This window comes from Triturus cristatus, chromosome 10 (assembly GCF_964204655.1).
Source record: "Triturus cristatus chromosome 10, aTriCri1.1, whole genome shotgun sequence".
In the NCBI taxonomy this organism is placed as follows: Eukaryota; Metazoa; Chordata; class Amphibia; order Caudata; family Salamandridae; genus Triturus; species Triturus cristatus.
Genome location: NC_140593.1, coordinates 702476661 through 702500536, shown reverse-complemented (window position 1 = coordinate 702500536; position 23876 = coordinate 702476661). Strand labels below are relative to the sequence as shown.

At 43.0% G+C, this 23876-nt stretch overlaps 1 protein-coding gene across 1 annotated transcript in view; it reads left to right on the top strand.

The window, feature by feature from the left end:
* Nucleotides 1-23876, top strand: part of LOC146789911 (uncharacterized) — a 3228338-nt gene that overhangs the window by 240750 nt on the left and 2963712 nt on the right. The window contains exon 3 of the mRNA XM_085631221.1: nt 17754-17852. The gene's annotated coding sequence lies outside the window, so the exon portion shown is untranslated. The remainder of the gene's footprint in view (nt 1-17753; nt 17853-23876) is intronic.

Below are 23876 nucleotides of genomic sequence, written 5' to 3'. Positions count from 1 at the left end.
TCAGTGATGTCATTTGAGATGTTATCAGTGATGTCATCAGTGATGTCACTGACCATGTCATGAATGATGTAATATGTGACATCATCAGCAGAGCATTGCGGGGGCGCGAGTTATAGTTAGTTGAACTAACTATAACGGGGAATTTCTATGGTTTTGTACGAGTGAAATGTGCAACTAACTATAACGTCTCTGAAACCTATGGTTTTTTCAGTGAATATGTATATATATATATATATTCACTGAAAAAACCATAGGTATCAGGGATGTTATTGTTAGAAATTTGCACTTAAAAAAACATAGAAATTCACTCAAAAAACCATAGGTTTCAGGGACGTTATAGTTAGTTTGACATTTCACTCATACAAAACCAGAGAAATTCAGCCGTTATAGTTAGTTTAGCTAACTATAACTCACTCCCCTGCAATACACTGCGGATGACGTCACATATTACATCAATCATCACCTGGTCAGTGAAATCACTGATGACATCACTGATGACATCTCAAATGACATCACTGATGACATCATCCAGGGACTGTGTGTAAATGTCTGTATCAGTCTGTCAGTTGGTGTGTAGGTGGCTGCATGGGTTGGTGAGTAGCTACATGATAGTCTATATGGGTTATTGATTGGTTGTCTGAGTATCTGTATGGGTGCCTGAGTGTCTGTGTGGGTGGGTGGGGGGTGGGTGACTGTGCATAGATGTGTGAGTGGGATTTCACTGGGTCTATGGGTTCAAGAAGGCATCTGTGAAGGGCTGTATGGGTGGGTCAGTATGTGGATGGGTGTGTTGGTCAGTGAATGGATGTCTCAGTGGTACATGTGTGAGTAACTACACATGTTAAAGGCAGTATATGTGAGTGTTGGAATATATAAATCACTAAATGTGAGAGTGAGTGATTGTGACAGTGGCTGTATGGATGAGTGTGTGCATTTATCAGTGATTGTATAAGAGAGTAAGTATGTGTTAGTATCTGTATCAATAAGTGAGGTGGTGTGTGTATAACTGTATACGTGAGTAAATGGGAGTGTGAATGATTCTTTGCATTATTGACTAGGTGTGTGAGTAACTCTATGGATGAGTGGTGATGTGTGAGTGTCTGTACAGATGTATGAGTGCAAATTATAGTGCTGTATTGATAAGTGACTGCATGTATGAGTGACTGTATGGGTGAATGAGTGGACGTGTGTGTAGACCTAGAAATCAGTGAGTGGGTATGTAGTAACTGGTATCGATGTGTCTATGGTGTTGAAAATGGTAGTTTATTTCAGAGTAGGTTTATCAAAGGTAATATTAGGGTGTGAGGAGGTGCATTAGATTTTCACGTGGATGATGTCATCAGTGATGTCATGAGTGATGTCACTGACCATGTCATAAGTGATGTAATATGTGACGTCATCAGCAGTGCATTGTGGGGGCGCGAGTTATAGTTAGCTCAACTAACTATACCGGCTGAATTTCTCTGGTTTTGCACGAGTGAAATGTCCAGCTAACTATAACATCCCTGAAACCTGTGGTTCTTCCAGTGAATTTCCATTGTTTTTTAATTGCTAATTTCTAACTATAACATCCCTGAAACCTATGGTTTTTTCAATGAATTTCTAAGTTTTTTAAAATACTAATTTCTAACTATTACTTCCCTGAAACCTATGGTTTTTTCAGTGAATTTCAAAGTTTTTTAAAATACTAATTTATAACGTAGTAGCCGCGTTTGCAGAGTGGTGGAGAAAGGAGACTGAGCCTCTGACCAGCGCTCAGGAATTCTGCTGCGTAGGACTTACAGGAGGTAACAAGAGGGCTTCTTGGCCCCCAAAGCCCCTCAGGAGTAAAGTGGACTTCATCCCCCAACGTGTAGTGTGCCAGGAGGTGTGTTTGCAGAGTGGTGGAGAAAGGGGGGCGTGGCCTCCGAAGACATCTTAGCAATCCCACTGTGTGGGACTTACTGGAGGTAACAAGAGGAGTACTTGGCCCCCAAGGACATCTTTGGGGGCCAACTACCCCTCCTATTACCTCCAGTAAGTCCCACACAGCAGGATTGCTAAGTTCCCATAGCAGGCCACAGCCCCTTTGCCCACCACTCTGCAAATGTGCTCATTGGTGTGCCTTGGATGGGCATTGAAGTCACCTTCGCTGCTGGGGGTTCTTTGGGGCCAACAAGCCTACCTCTTACCTCTAGTAAGCCCCACACAGTGGGATTCCTGAGAGGTGGACACAGGTCATGCCCCTTTTCTTCACCACTCCGCAAATGCACCCCTGGCACATTCTAAGTTGTAGAATTAAGTCCTCTTGCCTCCTGAGGGTCCCTGGGTGCCAACTAGCCCACCAGGTACCTCCAGTAAGCCCCACACAGCTGGATTGCTGAGAGTGGTCCCAGGCCACGTCCCCTTTTTATACCACTCAGCAAACGCCCTGCCTGGCGCACTGCTGCTCGGGGCATGAAGTCCACCTCTGTCACCAGTTTGTTTACCTGTTTTAAAACCATGTTTTTGAATGCTAAGGTTTGGCATCAGTCTAGTTGGTGGACAGAATGAAGATAGAGGAGATAAGCCACTGCCTACTACATTTGTCCTGTGATGCTTATCCTGGAAAAACTGTTCTATTCTAATCATCCTAAAAAACTGAAACAGTTCTGTTGTAATCTTGAAGACGTCATTTAACACTAATTAATTCATAACTCTTACAAATCAGAATTCACAGAGAACATTCAAAGATAAAATATTTTCTTGCAAAATGTAGACCTCCAACTCTGATTAAAGACATTGCAGCAGAACTCTAATTTAATGTGTGTGTGTATATCGCTTCCATATCCTTGTACATCATACTGCTAGGCACAGAGCCCCAAGACACCTCTCTGGTCACTCACACAGGATATCATAAACTTCCAAAACAGGGTTACAGTAAATGTAATACTCTGCCTATCATGTACTTCCCAGTGATATAGCATGCTACACATTCGAAAATGTGCCTTGGCCCCACACAGTGGGTAGGAATCACTATTGCAATCTAATAGCATTTTTATAGCACTTATTATCACTGACGAGACACTATAATGAATTAGGCCAGGCAGCACGCTGATCCAAAACCCACCATAAGTGGTCAATCCAGTATTATTGGCTATTGTTGGTTATAGGAATTAGTCTTGAGTCTCCATTCCATGCATTTACTCCAATTTCTTTGTCATAGATTAAATTGATAGGAAGTATGTGTGATCATTAGTAGGCTGGGGAGGATTATGAAAATTCATCCAGATGGTTGTTGGGGTTAATGAATTGAGCTAGATGAGATTAGGTATTGTTAGGTTTCATGAGCATAACTTTCATGGAAGAGGAGATTGTGGTGTTTCAAATGATTTTAGGTCAATTCGCAAAAATTAATTAATAAACATTAGTGCAAACAAGCATTTGACTGAGAAAAGTTGTGCTGAGTAGGAGAAGGCGTGGACAGGATGTGTGATAAGGCGAGGGCCATTTAAAAGGTAAAGGAAAGCGACAATCAGACGTTTTGAGTGACAGTCAGTTTTACTGCTGGATGTTAGAATTATACAGAATGCTTTTTGTGGTAGCATGTAGGTAAAGGATGCTAGATTGTAGAAAGAAACAACCTTATAAGCATGTAAAGACAGTGCAGTATTAGGTAATTTTGATAGGCACCTGGTTCCCTGTGCGTACATAAATGTTCTGCAGCACAACATCCATGAAACTTAACTTAAGGCTGTATTTATTCATAAATGTATGAGCAATGTTAAATTTCAGAATGTAGTTCTCAACCGTGCACTGTTCTGTCTCAAGGCAAACAGCCTGTTCACTGGTAGGTTATCATCAGTCCTGCCGTTAGACCACTGTTTCAGCAAGGGAAGCTGATCAGCTCAGCGGTTAGAATCTTAATGTAATGGCTGGATACATAGATTAGAAAATCTTGAGAGCTTTAGGCTGCACAATGGAACCAATAACACCAGGATCGTAGCAATCTGAGATTATAGATGGAAAACTGATGCTAACATCAAAAAGGAGGGTGCACAAAAGCAGGTGGGAAAGTCTTCTGAAGTTCATCCTCACATTTAGCTCGTAATATTAATTACAAAGTAAAGTGGGATCTGTTTAGATGCCTCTGGTTGGCATTGGCGCAAAATGAAGTGTGAGGACCCAGACAGTAGACGTATATTGCCTGCATTCCAGAGTCTGGAGGGTGGAGATGCAGACTGTGGTGTGAGAAGGAAGTAAAATTTAATGAAGATGTTGTTAGCAAGGGGCGGCCGATTAGATTCATGAGGCACTGCCCTTTGATAGATGATAGGGGTTAGACTGTGGATTCTGTTGTGCAACACAACTGTGACCCGTGTGGAGATGCTCAGCCTTTTTTTCATCCTTGATCACACTTTCAGTTGATCACTGATAAATGCAGAAATCTCACACCACTTTGTGCCACTATTTTGGGTGCCTGAAAAGAGTGCTCTTCACTCTGGGAAGAGCCAAATCTACAGCACTCCTAAGCGAGCCGGTCGCTTTTATAAAATTGTCAAACCAGTTTTTAATTTTCAAAACTAGTTTATTCAACTGATCATCGAATCAAATGTTATCCATATTGTTACTTCGTAGTGATGTTTGTTCACATCATTAATACATCCTGGTATATCTTAAGGCATGTGTATCACAACTGTTGCTTCACAGAAATGTTACATAGCCCCAATGCATATTGGGACCAGTCCTTCGTCAGGGGGTAATCCCTGTGAAGCCGATACAGAAAAACACCGTAGTACGGATGCTATTTTGAGTGCCCTGGACGTGAGACTAACCTGTTGTGAGGGGAATCACTGCTCAAAGTGTTTATGTGGGGTGTCGTTGGTAGATTAGCAAGACTAGAACCGCCTATTGGAACAACCACAACAGAAACTCAGTAGCATGGCTTGGTGTAGAATATATAAACTGAAGCACAACACAATTGATGGCATACTGCTATCCTATCAACCTTGCAATTTACAAACAGTAATGTTGACAAACACCTGTTCTCCCTTCCAAAGCACAAACACATGGACAATGTGCTGAATGAAACTGAACCATATATTTTTGAGATGGCTATAATATTGAGTCTCATTTTGATACAGATATGTATCGTACATTGTGGAAACCAGGCACAATGCGTTTTGAAAAACTGCTCCATAGCTTTTTGACCCTGCCAGCTTTGTCAGAGACATCTGTGGGGAAGCGTGAAATGCTACTAAATTTACAGATCTGACAACACTGCACTGGGGCTGCCATTCACTTGCAGTGAAGATTTCTATTTTAAGACTTAGGGCATGATTTAGATCTTGGCAGATGGGTTACTCAACAGTGATTGATATCCCTTTTCGCCAAAATATAAATCCCATAGGATCTAATGGGATTTATATTTCGGCGGATATCCATCGCCATTGTGATGGAGTAACTTGTCCGCCGAGATCTAAATAAGGCTCTTAATCTCTATTTTGGAAGTTGAAAATCTCCAGTAGGATGAAGAGAGAGGCTATAGCCAGCGAGTTTCATGGGGCCAGATTCCTTTTTGGCAAAGGGCCGCTGAACAGGATTTGCTGCTACAGGAAAAGATGTAGTAGGAGCTGCTGTGAAGTTAGGTTGAACTGTGATGCACCTTGGGTGGATAGACAAGCAGGTTGGTTCCGGTCTCCTCTCAGTTCTCAGAGCAGTTTTTTAGCCAAACATTTTGTAAGTCCCAAGTTTTGGATTTTTGCTATCTGGGTACCTTTAACACCACCACCCAGTATACAGAACTGGACGGGTTTAGGACTCTCTGGGTCCAGATGCGAGTTCAAGATGATTGGATCCTTTTCTGTCCCTGAGGTTCTGATCAGCAGGCCAGACAACTAGCCCGAGAACTCACTTTGGTAGTCCTGGGTTCAAGAACTGGAACAGGGATCAAGCACCAGACCAACTCGGTGACCTCGGTGGTCGCCGAGTTGGTGGCCTGAGGAGCTAGGTGTTGCCCTGACTCCCAAGATAGTGGCCAAAAACCTTGGCATATATCTCAATCAGAAACGGACAATGAAGGAGCACGCTGCAGCCACCTCTCCTGTTTTCATGTACTAAGCCTTTTGCAGAGGGTATTTCCCTTGCTTCCTTTGTCCACTTAGAAGACCCTCATCCAGGTATTGGTGTTGAGCCGCTTGGACTACTGTAATGCCCTCCTGCTCTCAGCTGAGTCATTGCTAAGCAGATGATAAGTAGTCCAAAACACTGTGGCTCGCCTTCTCTTGAACGCCCTCCCTAGACCAGCCTCCCTTCTGCTGTTACAACAAATTTATTGGCATCCGGTGCGCAAAAGGATAACATTTAAGATGTGCTGCATAGTGCAGAGAGCCCTGCAAGGCAGTGGTCACAGATACCTCGCTGAAAAAGTTACCCAATATCTGCCTCCCAGACCCCTATGCTCAGGTACTAAGGGCCTCATGTAGGTAGCTAAATACCGGTCGGTAACGGCCGAAATTCGGTAAAAAACTCGTTACCGACCGGTATTTAGATAGTTGAGATGTAGGAGGCCAAAAACCCATATTCGGTAAATATGAATCGGTAAATACCGATTCAAATTTACCGAATTCTAAAATACCGCTTCAAATTTACCGAATACATATTTTCCGATTCGGTAAATATGAAGTGGTAAATATGAAGTGGTAATATGGAAAAAGATATGTAGGTAAATTCGGTAATTAAGAAATCCTTGAAAATCGGTAAATAAGAGTCGGTAATTAACACTGATAGAAAGCAGGTGGTAATCATCAACAGTGCATATAAGCAATCCCAAAATGCAACAGCATGGACAACATGGCCGCTCTGTATGTCATTGCAAGGCGGCTACGTCTACAGGCAGCAGGACTGAGGATATGGAGACGGGAGGAACGCATCTACAGACAGCGCATCACACTCTTCCAACTGACTGACGCAGAGATACATGAAAGGTACAGGCTACACCCCCAAACCATCATGGACCTGATAAGGGACCTGCACCCACTCCTGGACCAGCCAACAAGAAGGGCGCATGCCATACCACCACATGTGCAGGTTCTCTGCAGCCTACACCTACTTGCATCTGGCAGTTAACAGGGGGTGATAGCTGCAGTGGGCGGTGTATCCCAGAGTTGCCTGTCCCGTTTCTTCAGGAAGTTCCTGGATGCCATGATGCAGAGAATGCACCACTACATCAGCTTCCCAAACACACAGGCTGAACTGCAGAAAACTAAAACTGACTTTTATCACATGGCACAGTTCCCCCATGTCATTGGCTGTATTGATGGCACACACATCCCAATCTGCCCACCAGCTGCCACTGAGCACATCTACAGAAACAGAAAGTCCACCCACTCCATCAATGTGCAGGTAATCTGCGATGCAGGGAACATCATCACTGATATCGTTGCCAAATTCCCTGGGAGCACCCATGACTCCTACATCTTCCAGAACAGTGGAATCTACACACGACTGCTTGCGGGAGAATTTGGAGAAGGATACCTGCTAGGTAAGTAACAGTGACGCTCCATAGTACTCAGTGCAAGTCATAGTGTATTGAGGCATGTGACTGATGTCTCCCTTTTACTCACCTAGGGGACAGTGCATATGCCGTGCGGTCATTCATCCTCACTCCCTACCTACACCCATCAACCCAGAGTGAGAGACTATACAATGTGGCACACAAATCTACACGCAATGTGGTGGAGCGCACGTTTGGACTACTGAAGAGCAGGTTTCGCTGCCTCCATAAGAGTGGAGGTGCACGCCAGTACACACCCATCCTCTGCTGCAAGATTATTGCCACTTGTGCAATGCTGAACAACCTTGCCACAAAGAGAGGCACAGAGGTCGAAATGACATATATTGAGGACAATGATGATGAGTCTGCACAGGCAGAGGCCAACGCAGCAGGAGTGCCAACAGCAACAGATGGAAGAGTGAGACGGGCAGAGATCACATGCAACTATTTCTGAATGAGTGAGGGGACACAGCCAGTAGTTGGATGCCATAACGTAGTTTAATCAGGCAGCACTACGCCACGACACAAATGAAAACGTATTCCAACAACAATGAAAAATAAAATTTCGTCAGTTAAGGGTTACTTCACCCAATTGTGTCATTGTTTTGCCTGACGCTTTAATGTTTGCGCCCACGCGCACCACTGCGGGATGGAATTGAGGGGGCGTCCTCACTGGCTGGGGTACCAGTGGCACCACGTTGACGCCTGTTGCTCCGACGAGTGTCTGGGACAGGGGGGGTTATGCTGCTCCTGCTGGTCGTGTCTTCTGTGTCGCCAGCATCCAAAGCGCCAGTTGTTGCAGACTGGCTGGTGAGCAGCACTTCTAGTGCACTCGTGACCCTAACCATCCCCCTCGACACATCTGTGCTGCAGTGTGCAAGGCCCTCCTGCATCGCCACAGAGCGCCTGCAGAGCAGCGATGTGGCAGTCACCAGCCGGTTCACTGCCCTCGAGGTCAGATCCTTTCTCTGATGTCCCCTGCGCCGTGCTGCCCTGTCCTCATCGTACTTTGAGCACAGCAGCATGATGGATTGGGACATGTCCCGCATGCCCGCTGCCATATCAGCCATGCCCCCTGCCATGGTGCTGATGCCCTTTTCAATGTTTCCAAAGGTATTGTTGAGGCCACGCATTTGTCGCTGTACCGACACCATTGCCCTTGCCTGGATGCGTTGTATTTTCACCATGGTGCCCTCAAGACCTGAGAACACTCCATGGCCCTGCCCAAGGGGAGGTGGACTCTGCGGCCGAGCCCTGCGGCGCCGTCTGCCAACTGTGTGTTCTCCCTCAGAGTCGGAAGGCACACTGGCATGGGTTACATCCTGGGGTACAGTGGACGTTTTCGGGGCCCTCGAGTCTTCGGACGATGAGTCGGTCACATCCAACCTGGCTGCAGGACGCCTCCTCAACCTGTGCAATGCAGGTGGTGAAGATGGTGGTGACACCTGCAGGACTGGGGATGCTGGCAGGAGCGGCGATGCTGGCTGGGGTGGTGTAACTGCCTGTGGTGCCGTTCCCTGGGCGGTTCTGGTGGTGGCCTTCTCTGTGCTGGGTTTGTGGTGTGCCCTCTCTCCCTTGTCATGGCCAGTTCTGTGCGCAGTAGTGCCTGTGGACAGAAAAGCGACAGCAGCTAAGTGTACCTGAAGCATTGTCTTGATGACATGACAATACATTTTCTGTACAGTATCTCAATGTCCTCTGCCTGCTTCTCGCTACTGTGTGTCACATGCCCTGTTATTCTGTGCTAATCGTATCATGTTTGGGCTTTCAGGGACTACATCTCCCATGATGCATTGCAGGCATGCACTAATACCTGTACTGGAGTGGGATTCTCATAGCACATTTGGGGAGTTGGGATAGGGGTAGGGGGGGGCACATTGCTGTGCAAGCGTCTTACCTTGTTTGGAGGTGCCTCTGGCGGAGCTGTCAGCGTCCCCAATCCCCATGATGCTTTCTGGCTCAATCGTTGTCTCCACTAGCTCCTCCAGTTCTGTCAGGGCTGGTACCCTGTTGCGTCCACCTCCTGTCTGGCTGGCCTCTTTTTTTAATTCTGCCACCTTCCTCTTTGTGATGATACGGATGTCGTACCACCGCTTCTTCAGGACATCGATGTCCCGGGGGGTCACTCCCATGGCATTCACCTGTGCCTGGATTCCAAGCCAGATCTTTCGTTTTTCTGACTCAGGCACTTGCTGTGACAGTTTCCCAAAAAGTTTCTGGTGCTGCTTCACGACCTCCTCCACCAGTACTTGCAGCTCCTTTTGGCTGAATTTCAGCTTTCGCTTCCTCTCCCCTCCTTCCCTCTCTGTGTCCTGGCTGGCCATTCCTGCAGTCTCCAGGGCTGAATCAGGCAGTTGCTCTCTTCCTCTCCTCAGCACTCCCAGGCTCTCCAGAGTCTGCTGATTGTGTGCACCTGCCTGGGTGTGGCCACTCCCTGGTTGGGTGGGGTTTAGGTAGCACAGGATTGGCTGATTCAAGTCATGTGTTTTTGAACTACCGATTCGGTATTTACCGATTCGGTATTTACCGATTCGGAAAATACCACTTCGGTATTTACCGAATCGGAAAATACCACTTCGGTATTTACCGATTCGGTAAATTCCGATTCATGTTTACCGAATTTTACCGAATCGGTAATGTTTACCGAATCTTGACCTACATATAACTTACCGATTCTTAAATACCGATTCGGTAAAATTCGGTATTTAAGAATCGGTAAAAATTATTTACCTACATATGGCCCTAAATCCTTCCTGACTGTACCTCGGTGAAAAAAAGCCCACCTGGGGGGCACAGCATTCTTTCATCTAGCTCCTTTTTATTGGAACCAACTCCCTATTCACCTGCGGAAATGCCGCGACTACCTTCAATTTAGAAGGCTCCTCAAAACTGCACTGTTTTAATCTGATCTATAGGCTCGACCAGCTATAGCTTTCCCTCAGAGCGGAGATACCCCTTCAGGAGTGATTCGGGCACTTTATAATTTAATAAATATAAAATATCAGGCCTCTGAGGGTTCAAGGCAGGCTCCATGCAGCAAAGATCTGAGGGTCCTATTTTAATACCTGGTGCCTTCTTTGAAGTAGAAGAAGTTTCTAAAGAATTCCCTTTGACATGCTACACGTTTCCTTCTTCTCCTGCCCTGGCACCTGGCTGTCTGCATGAATAATAAGGTGACAAATCCTTTATGTGTAAGCTAGCACATCCTATTCAGTTGCAAGTGGGGCTGTGCCCAGCTACATCCTCTATCCTGCCAGTGATGGTCCATCCAAGGACACCTAATCCCGCTACTGTGTGGCTGTCTGGGAGGAAGAAACAAGTCCATCTGCCAACTACACCCAGTCATGTGACCCAAGAACAGGCTGCTGGTACCACATAGGGCAGGAAAATACAAACTTTCTAAAAGTGGCATTTTCAAAACTATAACTTAAAATCCAACTTTACTATGAAAGAGGATTTTAAATAACAATTTCTCAGGTGCCAAATATGAAATGTTCCCAATTAAAGGGTAGCACTTATTAAATGTAATAAGGCAACTCAATGTTATCCTATGGGAGAGGCAAGCCTTACAGTAGTGAGAAACAAATTTAGGACTTTTTCAATACCAGGACATGTAAAACTTAAAAGTACATGTGCCACCTTTTAATTACAATGCAGCCTGCCCTTTGACTACCTAGGGTCTACCGTTATTGGGGAAGTATATGCAAAAAAATGGGAGGTTAAGACGTGGCAAGGGGATTTTTATTGGCAAGTGGTATTGGCAGTTTAAAATGGCATGGCAAGTGGCGTTGGCAGTTTAAAATGGCATTTAGGCTTGGCAATGGCAAACCTGGGGGCATTTTTTAAAGGGCTACTTAAGTGGGTGGCAATAAGTTCTGTAGGCCCTCTAGTAGCCTGTAATTTACAGGCCATGGGTAAATGTTATAGCACTCTACAAGGAACTCACAAGTCAATTACATATGCCAATCAGGTGTAAGTCAATTTTGCCATGTTTAAAGGAGAGAAAAACAAGCACCTTAGCAGTGGTAAATTGAACAAAGTCCTAAGGCCAACAAACCGACTTTCAGCTTAAATGGGAGGGTAAAACCAAAAGGTTTGGGGAAGATCACCCTAAGGCTGATAGGTCTAACATACAACTAAAGTAATTATCCTTCTATCATACAATGTGTGCATTGGAGACACTGGATTTGAGGTAAATATACACACTTGTCCATTTTTATGAACTTGTACACATAATTAGCTACATTTTTAATATAATGGATACAATGTTTTTTCTCACTTGGATAGTCAATTAGAATTTTATTGTTCATAAATGTTGAGATAAACAGAACTTAAATGTTTCTATATTTCTTTCTGGACAGCATGCAAAAGTCCTGACTATGTTTGTGAAATGTAGGCCAAAACAGAGGTCTTCAAAATGTAGGGCATGGACCCTGGGGGTCCATGGCTGTATTCTCAGGTGGCACAAAAATGGCTCTGCTCTTACTTGTAAATGAAGATAGCCTTAAAGCACAACTGGTATGTTTGCAGGCTGTCTTCATTTACATTCAGACGATGAATTGTAAGAGGTGGCTAAAAAGAACAAATTTATTCTGCATTTTGTTGTTTTCACCTTCAGTTAACTGCATGTGGAATACCAGGCACACAACTTAAATAGGAAATAAATACAAGTTTGACTAATGAATGGGAAATGTACTCTTTGAAGAAAGCTCAGTTGATTAATGTGATCACCACAGATGTCTTTGTGAGACCTGAGAGACACAGAATTTAATATTGACTGGTGCAGTAAAAAATTGTGATTTGTTTATTTACAATGCTATGAGGGCTGAACCTGAGACAAAAAACACTGTGAGAGTAATTATTTTGAATGGCATTGTTTTAAAATTGAATTAAACTGCATAAAATAGGCTGCAGCTAAAATTTATGTTTAGAAAAAAACAAGTAGATTGAAAAATATACACTTGTGTTATAAGTGATTAGACTGTATCTAGTGTAAATAGTTATTTTCATTGTCCATTAAAAGGACATGCTACAGAACTCCACCAATACCACCTTTACATTACCTCACAGTAAGAATAAATATCTCTTGCCACTAGGCTTCCAGTGACTCCATCAATTAAAATGTGTTTTGGCTCCAAAGCAGCCTTGTAACCACTGTGCACATTACCATTTCTTTCATGTAGCAGGAACACTGGTGATAAGACATATTTCTTCTTTAACCCTTTATCTCTTTCTCTGCTTCACATCACAAGAGCTCATCCACCCTGCTCTACTATGATCATGAGCACGGGTCCAATTTTGGTGCCCATGGAAGAGGGCCCAAGCAATAGGATAGCAGATGGGCTAGATAATTTGTTTTCTACACAAAGTAGCGGAAAGCCTGCATTGAGCATCACACCTAGAAGTGATAGCCTTGGGGAATGGACAATGTAGCCACCCTGCTTCACGCGGGTGTAGGTATCATTGGTGTGGTAGCTGCATAATTACAGCTGTTTACTGTCCTTCCTTCCTTGATTAGGGGATGAGTTTGTACTTGCTGTTTGAGTGTTGCCTTGGTCCTCAGAGACCTGGCCCACATAAAGAGAAAACTGAAGCAGAGGAGACACCTTGGCTAGGGCATCAAAGACAGGTATGAGAGGAAGTGGGATGGCGGAGATAGCCTGCTTTGCAAGGCAATCAGTGGCGGCTCCTCCGCTAAGTCTCACAGAGCAGGGCGGGACAAGAGTGATGAGAACACTGAAGTGCACATGACGCTTTGGCCAGCTGTTGCCAGCCAGCCAAACAGTCATTAGCACTTAGCATGTTCTCCATCCAGGCTGCATTACAGCCTGGACGGAGAACATGCCCAGCTCCCAGTCCCCGTTCGAGCACTGAACTACGACGCTCAGTTCAATAACGCAGCATTGCAGCGCTGTGATTGGCCTGGGGAGCCAATCACAACACTTCATTGCAGTGTTGTAAATGGCTCAGGGGAGCCTGTCTGTTTCCTGTTTGGCCAATGCAGAGGAGAGATGATGAGGGAGAGAGCGGCAAGGAGGTAAGTGTCTTTTTCTTTTTTTAATTCCCCTTACCCCCTTGCCCCCCGCCCCGCCCTCAACACCAGATCCATGCCAGCTGCCACTGAAGGCAATAACTGTCATTAGTGAGGCCGGCTCAGTGGCACTGGGGCCCAGGCCTCTGAAGGGCCCACTGCATCACAATTATGAATGCCTGGATTTAAAAAAGGGGCATGGAGGCTCATTTTCCTTGCTAACATTACAACAGAGGACACAGTCACCACAAAATGTGGCGGGGCGCTGAAATGTGGGAGCTCATTTCTTTTCAAGATTGAAAAGATGGTCCAGCATGGTGTAGAAGCATTGAAAGAAGGAGATTGCTGGTATCTCAGGGCTGCAGTAATCAGTAGTTCAGCAGCTGCAGTTGCATTGTGGCCCAAGAGTCTAACGGTCCAATTATGAATAGTAGAGTTTTGGGACATTTCTGTCATTGATTGATGCATTTTCACTTTAATAAATCTTACATTTAGTGTGAATTCTGAGCTACAGAAAAACACCCCTTGAATGCTTTATAATCCACATCTCCTCATTAAGCCATACCACCCCCACTGCCAAAGCTGTGCCATAAAGTATTGGAGGGGGGTGACACATCAGAAAATTTTACTTAGGGGGTACTCAGTGCAAAAAGTTTGAAGTCCTCTGGCCTAAGGCATAGCTATATGTTGTGACTTCTATAGGTTCTTTTCACTGCCCACGCCAACGAAAATAGGTTTTAGAGATTTTCCAACCTGCATGAGCATTGTTGTCAAGTATGAAAAACAAATCTTGACTACAGTGCAAAGCTGACACTGATAAAACTTGCTGCCTGTTTTCAAATTGGCACCGTTCCTATTTTATGCCCTTCGCATGTGCATCATTTGAGATAATCAGGATCGGACTGGCTGTAGGGTGTTTTCTTGGGAGGCTGGAAGCGTGGGGGCCGGTTTTGCAGAGGTGGGGTCAGGTGTTGTTACTGTGGGACGGGTTTGTAGTGGTGGTGCAATATCGGCCCTCTGTAACAAAAGCAGCAAGCAAGCGTTTCCAGCCTCCCGGGGCCAGGCAGTGCTTCCCCAGGGGCCGGTCTGAGAAAAAATTGCCAGACTGCTTTGCGCTCCCAATCCGGCCCTGGAGATGACTTTTTGTTTAACATTGAAGGGATATGGGTCAACACCACAGCTGTTGGGCTGACAGTATCGGATTATGTAAATGATCGTTAGAATGATATGATTGCCCAACAAACACTCCAAGAAGACAAACTTTGTAGACTAGGAGACTTGGGTGCATTCCAGTAATTCTTAAACAAGAGTTGATGCTTTGATCCACTTCATTTATGATTTCACTATTTATCAGTGAAAAAAGTTGTATTTTGATTGCAATCATACAGCTCAGTATTCTTTCCACACTCAATAGCACTGCAAAATTGCCTTTTGTCGTTGGACCCGGGCGCTTAAGCTATAAAGCACTGCTGTAGCATAATTTCAGATTGTTCAACTTGAGAAGCTCATGGGAGGGCCTACCACCTGCATGTTACACGCAACAATCCCCAATTCATCTTCATGGCAGCAAGTCACATAATTCTCCCGTCAAACCCTCTACAAAAATGTCCCCAAACAGGCGCTACTGAGGTTTATTCCTTCTAAGGACATCAACAGACTTTGGGATCGATCACCAGGGAACGTATCAAAGTTTCCATTATAATGATCTTTTCCAAGGGGTTGAGGAGAGACTGATCATGGGGGCTGGTGCTCTATATCTCGGACTTTGTTGTTTACAGTTGTTTTATTCTTTGAGCTTCTTATTTCCAAAACAAAGGTTAACCTTTTTCATAATACCAGAATGTACAGGAGAAACTGATCTTCAGGACCCCTAACCCCCCCCCCCCCTCATCTTCTCCCGAAAGCATAGCTTTAACACTGCTCGTGGAAGAGATATGTTACTTTTCGGTAACTAGGCATGGGTGTAACTCGCAAATTACCTGCAAATTCTGTGAGAAAATACAATAAAAGTAATTCTTCATTTAGCACTATTTCCTTAGCAAAACAATGCCCTCCTTTGTCCAAAATGGACACGAGGATGCATTTTGCGCTAAGAAATCGCGCTAACTGCAACAGAACATAAAAAGCAGGCATGTGCTGCCCCTTGTGCTTGCCAAATGCGCACTTACTCTAACATTTTTGCACCCAAATTACTCTCAATTGTTAGAGTGGGTGTGCAGGGACATTTAAGGGATTTGGGGGGCCCTGTGCCAAACGTATTTTGGGGCCCCCTGTTCTGAAGAGCTTTGAACATATGATCCAATTTCAGGTCTTTCATGCCCTCTTTGGCAAGGTCACTGACAGAGCACAGGCACACTCGTCCAAATTCTAAATGTATTTACATCTAATATTCAGGGATAGTGCCCATATTGTAAAACAGCAGCAGCAGCTCACTAATATAACTGCATATAATCTCTGAGACCCTCTCCCATTTCTCATATGAGAGGTGCTGTTTTGATGTAAAAGAAACTTGTTTCTGGATATTGCATAAAACATAAACACAACGTTTCTCTGTAAAATGGGTGTAATTGACTCTCACACATCACCCACATCAAAAATAAATTAAAGGTAAACGGTATTCAAAACAATCTGTTTAAGAATTGTCCAAGGTCATCATGGCAAGACTCTGCATCACAGAGCTGGCTCCTTCAGGGGGCCCACTGAAAGACTGGGGTTTTGGGCCTGAGCCCACTTTGCCATGCCTTAAAACCTCTCGGTGGGCGTGATCACAGTATTAGCGGTAATTCTGCATCAAAGAGTAATGTGGGAATACCAAAATAATTTCGATTACGCTGGCAGATTTATAATTATTCTCAGCGGTAGTGGTAACCCCTTGCCCGGTCAGTCTACTTGTGAGTCAAACCCAATGGAATGGAGAACTACCACGGGGAACCACACTGATCAATCATAAAAGCACATGGAATTCCCAATTCAGTGAGGTTTAATTCATATATGTACCACCTGCTCTGACCAGGTGGTAAAGGTATGCTGTGTGGGATGGAGGTGTCAGTAGAGAAGGAGTGGGGAGTAGGGGAAAGAAGAGGAATCTCAGTTATGACATATAATACAACCCTCCAGAAACAAAATGGTGGAAGAGGAGTGTCTGCTACTGCAGCCGTACCTCATGCATTTTCCCAGGAGGAATTTCCACTTGGAAAAGCCAATTCCTTTGTTCCAGGAAAACTGGATGCAAAAAAAATGACCCACTCAGAATTAAGTGGAGTTGAATTCCATACGGTAATTTCGCTACGCCAATCTCGTTGTCAGGACTTAGTATGTGTAATATCTCATGGAAATTGCTTACTTTTAGTTTCAAAGTAGCTGATTTCTTAACTGGTGGAAGTCAGTGGGTGAGTGTGATATCGCATAGAGTTCTTGTTGTATTGTCACAGCTCTCTCTACTCATTACCATAAGTCCCCTCCCCTTTTTCCTGATTTGCTCATGCAGGTTATGTAAGCGAAGCATGGGTTGACTTACACCGTGAATCCCATCAGTTGTGGGGATCCAGCATCTTTGTAAACCTGCAGCATATTAGGTGCCACCTCAAAGAAATGCAGTTGTTGGCAAACCTGGTGTTATGCATGAGTCTGCAGATGCATATGTGCCTCCTTATGTAATAACCAGTATGTAGAGGAAAAATAAACATCCCATCATTTGCAAAGGGGTCTTTCTTGACGCTATGTAACTGGGGCAATGCTTTTGACTGTGCACTATGCAGGTGAAGGTCAAAAGGCTAGTAAGGAAGGCTCTGAATGGATGCACCAGGAGATGGCACTCACTTAAGGCCTTATTTAAAGTCTGGCGTGTTTTCTCTCCTCAAAAGTCTAGGTAGCAGTGCAGTGCAGAGAGTCTGAAAGTGCGGGAGCATCAACCCTGTCAGTGATTGCGAAACACATCCATGCCCCCTAGCAAGGAGTTAACTTATACATTGTAAATAATGAAATAAAACAATGCCAAATAGTAAATTGAATGCTACATACTATCATTACCTCATGAATATTATACAAGGTAACTGCTCTCTTTCAGTCTGCCATGCTGAGATTCTATAGCCTGTCTGCCTAACATACTACAAACACTTGTGCGAACTGTCAACCTTCTCAGCAGTTTTGCTGTTTTACAGTGTTCTCTTTTCATGAGAAACCTTAATTATTCTGTTTTTTCTTCTTTAGGGTCATATCTGCATTGAAGCACACTGGCCATGTGTTCCTTCTGGGCGCCCTTCAGATTGATGGGGACCAGGTTCTGAGATGCAGTAGATGTTATTGTGGGTAAGTCTGCATCCTTTGAAAGTTAATTTAACATGTTTTGAAAATCACTTGAACGGATTGTTACAGATAATCTCGAACAAAATAGTTCACGATTCTTGCGAAAATATCCTTGTAGACCAGGGCGCTGCCTTGTGCGGTGGACCAAGAGTTTACTTTTAAAAAGTAAAAAATTAAACTAGACTTTCAGCCTGAATGTTTGTCAATGATATGCTCAAGCACCAGAATGCATATAATAGTATGTTTTGCAATAAGGTATTTAATTGTATTTTTAAAACAGTAACATAATTTAACTGCAATGCTCAAATATGTCTCCTGTTTAAAGAAGTCGACACATATTTAAACTCTGCCAATTTAAAAGAATAATTGTGAAAATTCTAATGGGGGGGGCTAGATTCATTTTAGTTTTTCACTGGTAGAGGAGCAGCATTAAATAGTTTGAAGACCACTGCTTTAATATATGAATTTCTGAACTATATTGCAAGCCACAAGGGCTGGCAAGCCTTTTGGTCGAAATGAGAAGATGGGAGTTGTTGTCCGCACTGAGAGTTTGCTTTCCAAATCAATTTCCCATGAGCAGACAATGGTATTATTTGTAATAGGGACCGCTGTGTTTCAAGACCTAATAAAGCAAGGGTGTCCGATAAAGGTCCATGCACGTTAGATCCACGATAAACTGTCAGGATAACCACACACCACAAATTAGTTCCAAGTAGATCCAACGTTTGCAAAGTCATCTTCAGTGGATATTTTAAAATACTGGTGTGGACCTTGCACAATGTCGGATACCACTTGATGATGCAGAGGATGGGCATTGCCTTCTAACCAGCAGTAGTGAGTGCAATTTGTGGTAAGGAGCAAGATGCAGTAAGGATGGCAACTATAGTCAGGAATTCTGTTGCCGGCTTCCGTTGATGCCTCCTTTTTGGTGTTAATGTTAAATATAAAAAAAAGAACTGGGGAGTCAACGTTGTAATGCGAGCTCCTGCTGCTCGTCATCAACAGGTCCCCATTCAGCCAGTCTCTCGATATCTATGTGGTAGCACTACTTGTTTTATAGTGTTGCTCGGGGGGGGGGGGTTGTCAGGCCGTTCAGGAGGTACAGATCACTTTTTGTTACACTACTTGCTCAAAAACATTTAAATGAGGATTGTCAATTGTAATCATATGGAGAGCAAATTAAGACAATTTAATCAACGTCCTTAAAGATTTCCTCAAAGACCTATCCTTTACACAAGCCCGCTACCTTAGATTGGATCATCTCTAGAGACAAAGTTGTTAAAATTAGCTCAATTGATCCATGTGATTGGTCTGACCACCATTTCATAACCTTCCAAATACCTTTCATAAAAAAGAAAAAAAATCACTCAACCAGTCAAAAACAAACATTGGGTATGGAACACCAAAAGCTTAAAGAATGTGAATCTAATTGCATGCTGTGAGAGTCATCTTTACCCACCGGACAATAAGAGTAATGTGAATGATCTCACTGATTACTATAACACTAAAATGACTAACGTAATCAGTTTGATTGCTCCTTTAAAACTGAAAATAATACATGATGAAGATAAAAATCCTTGGTTCAATGGGTTGCTAAATGACAAAAGGAGAAACCTGAGACTCGCTGAAAGGAAATGGAGATATCACCCCACATCCTCCCATCTACCTCTTCTAAGAAAGACCAGACACGCTTACAACAAAAGCACTCTCAGATCAAAAAAAGATTTCTTTAGTGTTGAACTTGACAATGCCAAAATCAGACTGCATAATCTCTTTCAGTTGATAAAACATCAAACTTACAGGCTTGCTAAAACCTCTGATGAATCAGCTAGAGCCCAAATAAGCTGCTCCTTCTTTCATCCAAATCCAACTCCCTGGAAATCAAACTCTCTAGAGCTGCTGATTCACTTTCCAACTCACTTATTTTCCATTCTGAACCACTACATCCTCCAATGCCAAAGTCCAAAAACGAAGCTCAATGGTAAGATTTCAAACTATATGATCACAATGACATTGCTTGAACTATTTCATACATAAATCCTAACAATCACAACAATGATATTCTTCCATCCAAATGCCTTCCGCTACTCCACCAGTGTATCATCCCCATTTGGACCAATATAATCAATGCTTCCTTATCACAAGGTACCGTATCAGACTGCCTCAAGACAGGTCAAGTCCTTCCCATCTTAAAAAATAAACAGGGAATGCTGCCTACCCCAATAGTTTTAGGCCATTCACCAACATTCCTCTTTTAGATAAAGTACTAGAAAAATGTGTGCAACAAACGTTGATCCAACACATCCAGAAATTCAATTTGCTTGATGACTGTCAATCCGGGTTTAGACCTGGTCACAATACCGAATCTGCAATTCTTCATATAGTGGATGATGCCCTACTGGCACTTTATCAGTACAAAACCCGCCTATTCGTGCTTCTTGACTTGTCTTCCGCATTTGACACTGTAAACCGTGAAATATTGCTAGCCAGACTTGAAAACAGGATGGAGTTCTAGGGTATAGTTCTTGACTGGTTTAAATTCCTCTTGCAGAACAGAACCCGAAGATGTTTGGTTAACTATGATCTTTCATTACCGTCATCTATCTCAATTGGAGTGCCGCAAGGCTCTACTTTATCCCCCTCACTGTTTAACCTTTATGTCGAACCACTTACTGAAACTCTCCTGCACACTAATACTTCCTACCATATTTATGCGGATGATACTCAGATTTATATGAAGATCTCATTTCTGGAGGAGATCAAGTCAATGAATGATGCCTTAAAGCTGACGTTACATTGGCTAACCTGCAATCATCTTAAGCTGAATTCTTAAAAAACAGAATTCCTTTAAATTTCATTGCCCAAAAGCTCCTCTGATGTTAAGGAATGGACCAATTTGATAATCACTGCTCTAAACTGTACCCCGTTCTGGTTGACTCCTCTAAATCTCTTGGTATTACTCTTGATACGAACCTAAACATGCAAACTCACATCAACTTGATGTCCAAAAATGCGAGCCTTCATTTGAGCTATCTTAGAAAACCGAAACCATTCATTTAATCTACAGTCAATTCTAGGATAGAATATGGCTGCAGAACACTCTCAGGCTTACCCACGATCTCCACTGTTCCTCTAAAAACATGCCTCAATGCTGCAGCAAGACTCTTAACAGGATCTAAAAAATTTGACCACATCTTTCCTTATCTGAAGGCTCTGTACTGGCTACCATTCATAAGCAGAATTCAACTTTAAATGGCATGTATTACTCACAAATTTCTCCACCACGAAGCACTGATGTACCTTGCCAAACAAATCATGATTTTGGGGGAGACAGACCATCTCTGAGCTCCAGAGATCTTGTTCTGAAACCACCCTTTCTTCCAGAAGAAGAAAACCAATGACAAATCCTTCTCTGGAGCTGCCCCATGAATCTGGAATTTGCTTCCACCTTACATCAGAAGATTGAATTCTACTTCTACCTTCAAGATTGAAGCCAAGATCTTCCATATGAGCAAATACCTATCATAGCTGTCGACTGAACTCAATCCTCATTCATCCCTTATCCCAGGTTGCCCTCGTCCATTATTTATGGATTCTGCACTCTCCCTCCTGCTCTATCATAACAACTTTGTTCCTGATTTGGAGCATTACCGAAATTCCTTGCTAGCTGAGATTTATCACATATTGAATACTTGTTTAAATATTTGCCTGTAACATCCTTAGTGTACTATTGTCAATTCCAAGTATTTTTCATTGACCTGTTATAACTATCTACACTGTGTCCTCATGATTCATTTGTTGTTATCTCTCTCCTATTGTAACTTTTAATAAGTGAAAAAACACATTTGTGGTGTGTAATAGAAATTAACATTATCTAGAATGTTTCACACAATCCAGCCTGTAGATTTGGCCCCCAAGATTAAGACAAATATTTTACATGTTACATTTTTAACTGGATTTTGCAGTAAATATGCTGGGCTGTGTCGAGGTCAGGTAATTTCAGGTAAGGTTTATTGGGCTGTTCATCTCAATCACAATTGTTTTGTTTCTACATTTAATATGAAACATATCAAAAAGACAAATCTGTGGCCTGTTCCTCAAGAATTACAAGCAAGGGTGTAAAATGGAATTGTGTCGATGCGGTCTGTAGTTAAATCACATTTCTCTTTGAAAGACCTATCACAAAAAATAGCATCGATTTCCCCTTTCAATTCAGCTCGGGTGCATCAGCACTTATCGAGTGATTCACTACAAGAGATGCAGATTACTAACTATTTTATATTTTTATATTGATGCCACCTGTCTGTTAACAAATGTTGTAGACTTTTACTTATTGCTTTTCAAAATGAACTGTTCTGATCTTTTGCATATGTTCTTTGCTAATCTCTGTGAGAAGAGTTAAGTAATTTCCACATTTTTTTCTATTTTAGTTCCTTGAGGCAGGAATATTTTATTTGCCTTGGTATTCATGTCTGTTTTCCAGGTGTCTGCTATTTTTAGTATGGATTGTATCCATATCTTTCCAGTTTAATTACTGAAACTCACCAGTGATTTCAGGCAAGGCTTTTCTGATAGGAGGCACAGGCTTATTTGTTTATATAGTCTTCCGTCCACCATGTACAGCTTGAAATGGTAACGTATTCAGTCATTTATGCAAGTAAATGCAACTTCCATGTTCAGGTGACTCAAGAGTGTGAAGTCATACTTATGATGAATAACACAGCATGGATTTTTTTTATTTTTAAAGTAAAGGTCTACATTTTGTGTGAGGAAGTCTGCTACCAGTAGAAGGTGTGGGTGTTTGAAAGCAGGAATGACATGGTGAGTTTGGAAGCACCTAAAAGAGGTTCTTGGGCATCCCACTTTAAATAAAAAGCAAGGTGATTCTTGCAGGAGCTGGGAGCCAATGTGGCCACGAGGGCCCTGGGCCTCCCCACCCGCCCCCAACAAAAATAAAGGTGTAGGTGCCCCATGTTGACCAACGAACTACCCTTTTATATAAATAAATTAAAAAAATTGCAGACCTCTGCATTCTCCTAAAATGGTGCCACTAGCAGGGAACCGGTGGACCAGCCGGAACATTGGAGCTTTTCCTGCTGCACCATATAAAAAAAATGTGAGTGTCCCAGGTGGACCAGGGCACCAGAAACAATATATAAAAAAAGGTTAAAAGTGAATCATAAATGATCGGCCAAAGCTGCTCATTTATGAATCACCGCTTCTTCAAGAAGTGTCCCATAATGCTTTGCTAAGGTTGTTTACACATTATTTGTTAGTGATGTCCCTAGAAGTGAAAGGGGCACCAAGAAACACGTTTTGTAATGCTGTGGGGGGCTGCAGGGAGTTCTATAGCCCCCAGCAACAAGAAAACAAAGAGTAACATTTCTAATTCATTAAATTATTGACCCCAGGAGAAATTGCTGTATTTTTTTTAAAGCATTTCTTTAAAGCAGTTTTTCATCGACAGCTGGGAATGCAGCACCATCTAGGGCATGGTTGCATGGCTGCATTTATTGTGGCCTGAAGATGGATGAAAAAAGCACAAGGTCCTCTTGTAGTTGTTTTATGATTGCATGATTTTGTTTTTGTATGATTGTAGGATTTCATCCAGAAATGTGGAAGTCTGTAATAAGGTAGTTTCAGACACAGGAGGCTTTCAAAAAACATTCTTTCATGGCGACTATGAATCTACAATTGATTTCGTAGTAGCCTCTGCTCCCCATCCTGGAAACATCCTCCACATTGACACTAAACTATCCAACTTCTGTGACCATGCAATACTATTCCTTGTGCTGTTTGGGGTCGGTGTTAAGTACTCTCAAACAGAAAAGGCTCTGAAACCAATGTTAGCAAGTTAGAATGGTTACCAGCTTAAGTGTGAAAACACTGTCAAGGAGAGAATTGTCCAACAGATTGTTTCTAGTAAGTTGAACTCGGTTCTTAAATGTCTAGATCCTGATGTTTCACCAGATACTCTACTTCCAATGTTTTTAGCTTTACTTGAAGAAATTAAATTGTCCCTGACCC